Source organism: Sciurus carolinensis, chromosome 8 (assembly GCF_902686445.1).
Source record: "Sciurus carolinensis chromosome 8, mSciCar1.2, whole genome shotgun sequence".
Taxonomy (NCBI): domain Eukaryota; kingdom Metazoa; phylum Chordata; class Mammalia; order Rodentia; family Sciuridae; genus Sciurus; species Sciurus carolinensis.
This window is the reverse complement of record NC_062220.1, coordinates 103,024,493-103,036,174: the sequence shown is the minus strand read 5'-3', so window position 1 is coordinate 103,036,174 and position 11,682 is coordinate 103,024,493. Positions and strand designations below refer to the sequence as shown.

The following is an 11,682-nucleotide window of genomic DNA, read 5'->3' as shown; positions in this document are numbered from 1 at the left end:
TGAGCCACAACCCTAGCCCTACCTTTTCTTTTTTTAATGATTTCTTTTGAAACACAAAAGTTATAATTTTTTATTAAGTCCAATTTATTGGAGTTTTTTTTTTTCTTTTATGGATTATGCATTTGGTGTTATATCTAAGAAATCTTTAAGTCAGGTACAGTAACACATGCCTGTAATCCCAAAGTCTTGGGAAGCTAGACAGCAGAATCAGGAGTTCCAGGACAACCTGGGCAACTTTATGAGACCCTATCTCAAAAAAAAAAAAAATGCAGGGGTGGGGAGAAACCTTTTTCTTAACCCAAAGTCTCAAAGATTTTCTCCTAAATTTTAAGATTAGCCTTTATATGTAAGTCTATGATACACTTGGAGTTAATTTTGGTATATAGTGATGAAATAGATATCTAAGTTCATCTTTACTGGCATCTTCAGCAATGTTTTGTAATTTTCAGTGTGCAATTCTTGTACTTCTCTTGATAAATTTATTATTCCCATATATTTGATTCTTTTTTATGCTATAGTAAGAGGTATTGCATTCTTAATTTCCTTTTCAGATTATTCATTAGACATAGAAATACAATTGATTTCTGCTATGCTTGTTCATTAGGGAAGGTTGTGTGTGTGTGTGTGTGTGTGTTTTCTTTAGGGTTTTCTACATGCAAGATAGATCTTCTATAAACACAGTCACTTTTATTTCTTGCTTTCCAGTCTATTTGCCTTTTCTTTCTGTTTCTTTTCTGACTGCACTGGCTAAAACCTCCAGCAAATTTTGAAATGTGCCGAGAGTAGGCATATTTGCCTGATTCTAGATAAAAGAGGGGAAGGTCTTCAGTTTTCACCATTTAGCATGATTTGGGGTTTAAAAGACATTTTGCAGGATGGCTTCTACTAAGAAGTTATCTTCTTTACGAGTTTATGGGAAGTTTTTATCATGAATAGGTATTGGACTATTTCACATAAATGTTCTGCCTCTAATTTGGGTAACACTGTGGCTTCTGTCTTTTCTTCTACTAATATTAGTTTGTTTTCAAACATTAAATCAACTTTGTATTCCTAAGATAAATTCCACTCAATCATAGTGCAAAATCATTTTTAGATGTTACTGAATTTGGTTTCCTAGTGTTTGGGTTAAAATTGTTACATTGATATTCATAAGGAGTGTGGGTTTGTAGTTTTGTCTTATTTTTTCTCATGGTGTCTATGACTAGTTTTTTGTTGTTGTTGTTTTTGTTTTGTTTTGTTTTGTTTGTAGTGCTGGGGATCGAACCCAGGGCCTTGTGCTTGCGAGGCGAGCATATGACTAGTTTTTGTATCTGGACCTCATGCAATGAGTCAAGAACTACTTCCCCTTCTTATACTCTCTAGTATAAAGTATGAGGGATTGCCATTAATTCTTCTTTAAGTATTTGGTAGAATGTACAAGGGAAACCATCTCAGTCTGGGCTTTTCTAAGAAGTTTATAAATTGTTAATTCAACCTCTTTACTTATTATAAGTCTATTCAGACTTTTTATTTCTCCTTGAGTCAGTTTCAGTAGTCTGTGTCTTTCTAGGAATTCGTCTGTTTCACGTAAGTTGTTGGATCTGTTGGCATAAGCTTATTTTTAGTATTCCTCTAATTTCTGGAAAGTCAGTAGTAATGTCACTTTTTCATTATTAATTTTGGTGATCTCCCCTCAATTTTTTAGTTTACATAAAGATTCTGTTGATCTTTTCAAAGAATCAGCTTTCAAATTCATTGATTTTTCTCCATTGTTTTTCTAAGTCATTGATTTCAGCTCAGATCACTAGTTTGTTCTGTTTCCTCAAGATTTTTAGAGTAAAAACCTAGATACTGATTCAAGGGTTTGTTTGTTTTTTTTCATAAATTTCTTATATACTTTGTTCATTATTTTTACTAAAGTCTTAAGTCATATTTTTGGTTGGTGACTGAAAATTACTCTAGCTTAAAACAATCTTAAATTATTACAATGGTATAGGAAAAACTTTGCTTCGGTTTAGCTACCTTCTCTCCCCCTCCTTTGTATTATATAATTTTATATAAATTTGTGTCACATAAATTATAACACTATAATACTATTAACTATTTTTTTAATTATTGTTTCATGACATTATCTTTTAAAATCAGGGGAAGAAAAGTTTAAATATATATGTTTATAGTTTTACTGGTGTTTTTATTTCTTCACATAGATTCAAGTTACCACCTAGAGTCCTTACTGTTCAGCCTGAAGGACTCCCTTAGTATTTCTCTTAAGGCATGTTTTCTGACAATAAATTCTCTCAGTCTTTGTTTACATGGAAATTCTTTATTTCTTCATCTCTGGATGATAGTTTGGATAAAAAGTTCTGAGATGACAGTCTTTTTGTTTCAAAATTTTGAATGTCATTCCACTGTCTTCTCACCTCATGATTTGTGATGAGAAGTCAAATATTAATCATATTGATAAGTCATTTTTCTTTTGATGTTTTTAATGTTTTCTCTTTGACTTAGACTTTCTTTGATGTGTCTAGATATGAATCTCTTTGGATTTACTCCATATGAAATTTGCTGAACTTTTTTGGATGAGTCAATAGGTGTTTTCATCAAAACAGAGAAGTTTTCAGCCATTATTTCTTCAAATATTTTTTCTTCCTCTTTTTCTTTTTTCTGTCCTGCAAATTCCATTATCCGTAAGTTGGTACACTTGAGAATATCCCTTAAGTCTTTGAGACTGTTCTTTTTCTTCATTCTGTTTTCTTTCTGTTCCTCAGACTGGATAATTTTTCTTCAAATGCATTATTCCTTTCTTCTAATGGCATAAATTTGTTCTGAGGTACCTCTAGAAAATTTCTCATTCCAATTATTATACTTTAGAACTCTAGAATTTTTCTTCAAAATTTTATTATTTCCCTTTATTGATATTCATTATTTAGTGAAGCATAGTTGTCATACTTCCCTTTAACTATTAAAAATAGTTTCTAGACTGGGTTATAGCTCAGTGGTAGAGCGCTTACCTAGCACATGTGAGACACTGGGTTCAATCCTCAGCTCCACATAAAAATAAAATAAATAAAAGTATTGAAAATAGTTTCTTCTAGTTCTTTGAAAATATTAATAAAAGTTGACTCAAAGTTGTGTAAAAGTCTCACATCTGGACTCTCAGGAGCACCTTTTATCGACTGATTTTTATTCTTCCTTGCATTTTCCATACACTTTTTTTTGGGGGGGGGTGTATGTCTTATTTCTTTTTATTGAAAACAGGACATTTTAGATAATATATTATAACAACTCTGTTCAGATTCTTTCCCCAAAATTTGTTGTTAGTGTTATTATGGTTGTTGCCACTGTTGCTTATTTTAATGACCTTTCTAGGTTAATTTTGTAGATTCTGCATTCCTTGAAACCTGTAGCCATTGATTTCTCTGCTAGTTTTTAAGTTCTATTTTTTTTTTCCAAGCGGAGGTTCCTAGGATTTGCCCTGAATCTGTATAGTTTAATGGTCAGTTAATTATCAATCAGAAGATGTTCTTCAATACCTTGAATCATTTTTTTTTTTTTGTCTGTATTGGTGATTGAACCCCTCATGCATGCTAGGCAAGCACTCTACCACTGAACTACATTCCCAGCTCTTGAGCCATCCTGTGCCAAGTTATTGTTTGTAAAGTTATACCTTGAAACTTTAGACAGTTTATAAGAAAGACTTGACTCATTTCCGGCTTTCGTAGGGCCTCAAGGTTAGCCAGGAAAGATCTTCGCAATTCCCAAGTATTTCCTGGGCAAGTACACAGCCATGCACGTGCCAAGGAATATGTCAGAGCTTTGTAAAAGTTCCCTGTGGTTTTCTAGCTCTCTGGGTCTTCCTTTTAAATTTATGGCCAAGTTCTGTTGTTGTTGTTTCATTTTGTTTTGTTTTGGCCAAGTTTTTTTAAGCATTTTTTTTTTGTCCCAACTGAAATCACTGTCTTACACAGTTGCAATATTACCGGCAGATTGCTACTGTTTGTGATAGAACTTTTTTTTTTTCCCCAGAGAGTAACTCTGAATCAAATCAAGAAAAGAATATACTATGGGAATGGAGATTTTTTTGGGTTGCTTAATTCAGTTGAACTATTGACTCTGTTCTAAGGATGGGGCTTTTATCGGAGCCATGATCCTGTGTGTGTGTGTGTGTGTGTGTGTGTGTGTGTGTGTGTGTGCTTGCTATGCTTGTGTCGGTGGAATCAGGATGGGGATACAGTAGATGTGAATAGACTCAAGTTAAACCACCACATACCCTGCTATTCTTACTAAGGTTCAGTAGTGTTATATTTTTTTCTCATTGAATGAATGCCTTTTAGTTTGTTCTCTGCCTTTGGCTAATTTCCAGAGTTCTAAATTTGTTGGGTTTTATTACTGTGCCATTATTTTGTTGTTTTTGTGGGAAAGCAGGTTCCCAACATCCACCCTTCCAAAAGCCAATTCTTCTCAACACCCTTTATTTTTAAGCTGCCTGGAAACCGGTTAGGAAGCAAATGAAACAGAAAGCATGAAAGGATTATAATCTTCATATATAAAAAATATGACACCAATAATGGAATATTCAAGAAAATAGCCAAAGCATGAAGGTTAGAGATTTGCAAGCTATACCCTTGGTCCACACTTCTAAGTGGTTCTAGTTTTCTTTCTAACACTCAAGATTACAGACAAGTAGGAAACTGTCATCTGTGAAACTGACTCAAGGAGACCCCCTTACAACTTCATCAAAATCTACTGTCTTGGGGCTGGGGATATAGCTCAGTTGGAAGAGTGTTTGCCTTGCAAGCACAAGGCCTTGGGTTCAAATCCCCAGCACCGCAAAAAAAAAAAAAAAAAAAAAAAAAAGCTACTGTCTTAAGATGTTCTCAATGAGACAAACACTTGAAAACAAGTAATCTCCAAGCACTATACCCACAAAGACAAAGAACTGATAAACATGTCTGATTAAACCAACAGAAAGGAATCCCTCAGCACACCTGTAGTCACTCTTCCAAGATGTTTAATAAACTCCCTGGTGGAACAAGCTCTGATTTCCTTTGAGAGGCTATTAAAATAGAAATTAGTATCTGGAGACCACTGATAAACAAGGCTCTCACTCCTTATACAAGTCAGTTATAAAGATTTCCTTGAGGATGAATTCCCATGGTGCTCACAAAGCTTACTATTTGCTTTTGAAGATCTGTAAGGGGTAACAGCCCAAGTCAGTGGATTTGCACATTTCTGGGACCAACATTCATCAGGCATTTAGAATAGTGATTTGAAGGGTTATTAATTTCTTGATATTGTTCCCAGAGAAAGAATGGGGTATAACCGACAACAAAAGAGGAATTGGAACCTAAAATGTATCCAGTCAACAGTTATCAAACATGCTCTCATCTTTGTTGCTTCCTTAATTCCGAGGCTCAGGGCATCAAGAGCCTAGAACATGATCACTGGCCAGGACATGATCACTCTCAGCCCATTCTGACCTTTTCCCATTAAAGCTGCTGAGACTGTCTGCACATTTCAACAACTTGCTTTTGTGGACCATGCAGAGTGGGCACAAAGCCCTGAAAGCCTGTTTCTCATGCAGGATGCTGCCTTCCTAGTTGCTTTTATTTTCTTCTCCTTTGCTATTAAACTTTAGCTCTGATCTCCATTCCTAAACCTCTCTTCTTTTATACATTTGAACAAACATTTACCAAGTATCTCTGTGTGCCATACACTGAGGATACAAAAATAAAAGAATGTGCAACAGCATGTTAGCAGATATTATAGAAAATATTAACTTGCAGTTTTATTCAAAAACCATATCTAGTTCCTCCATACCTTGTTCCTCCCTTTACTAAATTCTTCAGTTCTGAAAACTCCATTCAGCCAACATTCCTTCAGACATGGCATTCAGCCCTGACCCAGACCAGAGAGAGAGATCAACATATGTGCACAACCAGAGAGGGACAGGAGGAAAATCATTCCAGGCTGAGGCATCAGGTGAACTTCATCATAAGGACTAGAGTGCCGGTTTAGCACAGACTAGATGCCAGAGGCTTGTAATTCACTTATAATCCCAAATCTCTATATCCGGGTCCCTGAACACACACACACCACACCACACACACAGAAATAGACATGCATGTGTGTTAATACAGTAACACAGGTACACATTCACAATACACAAGCATTAATCACACACACATGCAAGCACAGAAAGACAAAGAGACACATAAAGATGCTCATGAATACACACACATACCCAGAGAAATACACACACATGCTCATCATCAAATGAGTGAATAAAGTATGATATTTACATACAATGAGATGTCTTCAACCTTAAAAAAGAAATGAATCCTGTAATTTGTGACAATGTAGAAGAAACTGGAGGGCATTGTGTTAAGTGAAATAAGCCAGGCTCAGAAAGATGAATACCACATGATCTCACTGCTGTGTGAAAGTTCAATAAAATTTGAGCTCATGGAAGTTGAGAGTACCTCACTAGTTGCTGAGATTGGTGTGAGAAGGTAAGGGAATTGGGAGTATGTTGGTCAAAGGACAAAAAATAACCAAGGAAAACACACAGAAAACAAAGTGCAGAGCAGGAACCACCATGTAAGGGGACACTCTGGTTTAAGAATCAGATGGGAGAGAAGAATGGAGGAATTTTAGATTATGTAGAGGGAAGCGAGAGGGAGGAGGGGGCAGGGGTATGAAAGATGGTGGAAAGAGACAGATGTCATTACCCTATGTACATGTATGATTACACGAATGGTATGAATCTACATCATGCACAACCACAAAAACAAAAAGTTGTACCCCATTTGTGTACAATGAATCAAAATGCAGTCTGTAAAAATTAAAATTAAAATTAAAAAAAAGAAGCAGATGGGGAGAGGATGATAAATGTGAGGGCTTTGAATGACTTCCCCAGAATCGGGTCTCCATCCACAAAAGAGGACTATGTTTAAATGCCATTGAGTAGAACAAAGTGGTGGCGAAATGGAGATTAAAAATAAAAGAAAAATGGAAATGACAGATTGACTCAACAGCTCACATGCTGGAGGAAGATTCTGGTACTGGAGTACTAATCAACATTTACAAATGATATATTAAATTGCTTCTTCTCTTAAGTATTCTTCATGCATAGCATAAGAATTCCATTCTCCTTGCACACCATTATAAATTTTACTGTGATTCATTTTTTAGAGTTTGGCTCATGAGACCTGCTCAGAAAGACAAATATTACCCCTCTCATGTGGGATGTTGCTAAAGGGGGAAACTTTACATTGTAAGTAGGAGGCATCTTTTGCCTTCTGCTCAATTTTGTCGTGAACTTAAAATATTTCTAAAAAAATAAAATTGAGTATATTGGAGCTATTTCTGAGTTTTCTATTTCATTGATCTCTGTGTCTGTCTCTCCAACAATACCACACTGCCTTGATCATAGTTGCCATATAATAAGCCTTGAAGTCATGTATGTGTGATTCCTCCTACTGCATATATCTTTTTAAAACTGGTTTAGCTATTCTAGTCAACTTTCTGTATAAATTTTATAATAATGCTATTTACATCTATCAAAACCTTGCTGTGAATTTTGATAGGAATTATGATACACATGTAAATCAATTTACAGAAAATTGATATTTTTACAGTGTTGTCAATATAAAATATCAACTCTGCTTTGAGAAAATAATAAAATAATTTATTCCAAGTCAAATATAAGTGACCTTGTTTCAGAAGCAGATTTAAGTTACCCAGAATGATACAGTTCCCTGTGGAAGTTTTATGGGCTTTCATAGTCACAAAACATCATAGGTGGAGGCGTCAAGAAGAGAGACTACAAAGAGATGGGAAAATCTCTTCCATAGGATTCAGGTGTTATCTTTAACAAAGTGAGTGAATCTGTTACAGAATTCAGATGCTGTCACATTCTTAGCTTTAGTGTTGGTGGAGGCCAGAGTTCTACCAAGCATAGTACACATTCCAGAAGTTTTATGTAAGAGTCACCAGAATGCTAGACCAGATGCAGACGTTGGTAGTAAAGGGCAAGTAAAAGAACCTAAAGATAGCCCAAGTTAACTTTGGATCTTGATCTGCAACATTCAAGCTCTTCACAATCCATCTCTCCATGATCACAATGATTTAGTGAGCCAAGATCAGTTAGCAGGCTCTCAAACACAGATGAAGCTTCTTTGGAGAACTCCAGTTCACCGTGTCTACTCTTCTGACCCATGAACATGGAATACCTTCCCATTTATTTTGATCTTCTCTGATTTCTTTCATAAGTGATTTGGAGTTTTTGACATAAAAGACCAGTACATGTTCTGTTAGATTTCCATCTAAGAATTCCTCTCCTTTTCTCTGAGACTTTAAATAGTTTTGTATTTTTAATTTAAGTCTGCATGTGTTCATTAATAGTATAAAAATACAATTGACTTTTGTACATTATTCTTGTGTCCCATGTCCTTGCTGAACTATTTATTCATTCTAGAAGATATTTTTGTAGTGTCTTTGGGATTCTCAGTAGATACAATTGTGTCATCAGCAAATACAGACATCTGTGTCTTTCTTTCTCATCCATATGCCTTTAGTCTCCTTTTCTTCCTTTATTGAAGTGTTTACAAATTTCAAGTCTACATTATTCCAGGAAAAAACACTCAGTCATTCACCATTCAGTGTGATCATAACCATATACATGTTTTTGTTTTGGTTTGGTTTTAATAGATACTACTTATCAAGTTGAGAAAAATCTACATTTCTAGTTTCCTGTGGATTTTTATCATTAAGTAGTATTAAATTTGTTCAAATACATTTCATGCATCAATTAATGTTATCATCTGACTTTTCTTCTTTAACCTGCTAAATGGTGGATTATATGGATTAATTTTCAAATACAAAATTAGCCTTAAATCCCTTGAATAATCCTCACTTGGCCACAGTATAAAAATGCTTTTTATACATTGCAGAATTCTACTTACTAATATTTCATTATGAATTTTCACATCTAAAATAACAAAAGGAACTAGTCTTCAGTTTTCTTTTTCCATATTATGTTTATCGGGTTTGAGTATTAGGGGCTATCTCTCTAATTTCTAGAAGTGTTACCAATTTTGACCCCAAAGTATTTTTCCCACTTGGAATTATGGATCTAAATAACAAGAATGAATGTCAATTAAGCAATGAAGGAAGGTTTATTCTTGACCAAGAATAGAAGAAGGAAGAAAGGCTCACAGATCCATTTCTTGGCCCATCAGGGTTTGGGAGGATATAGATATAGGGTAAGAGAAGTGAGGAGAATGGTTGGGCTAATAAAAGGGGAGAATATTCATGTCTTTTCTGGGAATAGGTGGAGATTTTCCAGGAACTTGAAAGTCTCTTCTTTTTGCTCTTTTTATGGTTCTTGTTATTCATCATCATGGCAATTTTCAGCTATCATGACATCAGGGAAGGAGTCACATAACATGCAAATGGGGTTATAATGAAGTTGTCTGGTGGTCACTCGGCAGCCATCTTAAATCAAACCATTTTCAGCTAGCCCTCCTGAAGGAGAACTTCTGGCCTTCAGGCTTCCTGTCCTCAAAGATAAGCAAAATTAAAGCAACGTAGAAATGTAGTTAGGCAGGAGGATCACAAGTTCAAAGCACTAAGCAACTCAGTGGGACCCTGTCTCTAAATAAAATACAAAATAGGGCTGGGAATGTGGTTCAGTGGTCCAGTGCCCCTGAGTTTAATCCCCAGTGTCAAAAAGAAAGAAATTTAGTTAGGTCACCTAGGGGTACAAAAATCAGGGAGGAGTAACATAAGAGACTGTAAAATTGGTTTCAGTTCCTTAAATACTTAGTAGAAATCTCCAGTGAAACCATCTGGGCCTGGAGATTTCCATTTGAAGAGCTTTTATTTTAATTACAAGTTCAATTTTCTTGATAGTAATGGACTATTCAAATTATCTTCTTCAGAGTGTGTAAGCTGGAGTACTTTGTGCTTTTTAGGGAATTAGTTCCACGTAAGTTGTCAAATTTATATATAGACTTACTTGTAGTTTTTCTCTTATTATTCTTATAATGTCTACAGGATCTATTTTATATCCTCTAACCTAATATTGGTAATTTGTATTTTGTCTCCTTTTTAATCACCAGTTTAAATGCCACCTCCCCCAAAAAACCTTCCCAAAAAAGGCTCCCTCAAAAAAATATTTCATTGCCCTTCCAGAAGCACATGAAAAGATGCTCAACATCACTAATTATTAGGGAAATGCAAATACCAAAATGATATACCACCTCACACCAATTAGGATGACTACCACTAAAAAGAAAGCAAGTGTTGGTGAGGATGGGGAGAATTTTTAATAAAAATTTTTAATAAAAATTGTTCTACCTCATTTATTGTCATCTGGTAATAACATATGGGGAAGAAAACAAGAATATGAACGTGTGTTTTAGAACTATACTCCCAGCAAGGAATTTTTTTTTAAGTCTAGTTTTCTCTGTAATTTCTCATTTCTTTGATGGTTCTAGTTGGAGACATTTTGTAGCAGAGTAACATTATCTCCTTTTAGCATCATCCAACCCAGTCGTTTTCTTGACTTTGTTTTAGAATGAATCTTTCCTGCATCATCTAATACAAGTTTCATGTAACTCATCAAAGTCAATAATGCAGCCTTCTATTTGCATATTCACTTGCTCATGGACACACACCTGAATCCAGGATCTGTTTTGTAAGTATCTGAAGATGAGGTTCTGCCAATGGGCTGCACCATCACCTTCTGCACTTTCTAGCCCTGGCCATAACACACCATGGTGGAATTTCACCAAGACCACACCAACCAGTATGTTACCTTAGAAAGCTAAAAAATGTTAACCCTGTGCACTGCTAGAAGGAATATAAAATGGTGCAACTGTTAGATAGTTAGTCAGTTATATATGGGTGAGCAGAGAAAAGACAATGAAAGGTGACTGAAAACCACAGGAAGCCTATCTGAAAGGCAAGTACCTGGAAGTTGGGGACCTATTATGTCAAAAACTCCCCCAGCCATATTGACATCCCCTAAAGGAAAACAATTATTTCAAGATCATGTCACACACTACCAGGTGGCCTGAACCCTCCCTTATCTCCAAAACTATCACAACCCGCAATCACCCTGGCTGCCAAAACATCAAGACCCTCACATAAAAAGCTTACTGAGGACTATTCAAAGCATAATAAACCAATTAAGTTGCAGGAAATTGAGGCAAAAACAGGGGGACTCAATTTCCTTAAAACTCTAACTCTGTAAGCACCACACCATGTCTCTTGCGGGTAGTTCATATAGTTACTATGTGGTCAGTCAAAAGTCAAAAAGTGGACATGGGCAGGACTCTCTGGACACATCCCAAGGGCCCCCAATTAAACTGGAGGGCAGTTGAGGTGTACCATCCTTCTCTTCTCTGAAAGGACTCACTCTCTCCCTTGAGAATGTGCCTTTTCCCCTTTTCCTATCCCATTTAATAAATTCATGCCTGCTACTCTGAGCAGTATGTCTGAAATCTTTGTGATATGATCACAAAAACCAATGAGAAAGGATCACTGTGATTTCCTCAGCTTCCCATGAGGACCATGCCCTGCAACAAAGTCACTGTAGAAAACAGTAAGGTAGTTACTGAGATCCAAGATGGCAGACTAGAGGGAGGCTGTTCCTTGTTGCTCCATAACTCAAGTTTCAAGCAGAGGATATCTGTT

General features: G+C 35.8%; 1 pseudogene; it reads right to left on the bottom strand.

Moving 5' to 3' along the window:
- Positions 1–10,477: 10,477 nt before the first annotated feature.
- On the bottom strand, positions 10,478–10,762 carry LOC124990176 (small nuclear ribonucleoprotein E-like; annotated as a pseudogene).
- Between the last annotated feature and the right edge of the window lie 920 nt (positions 10,763–11,682).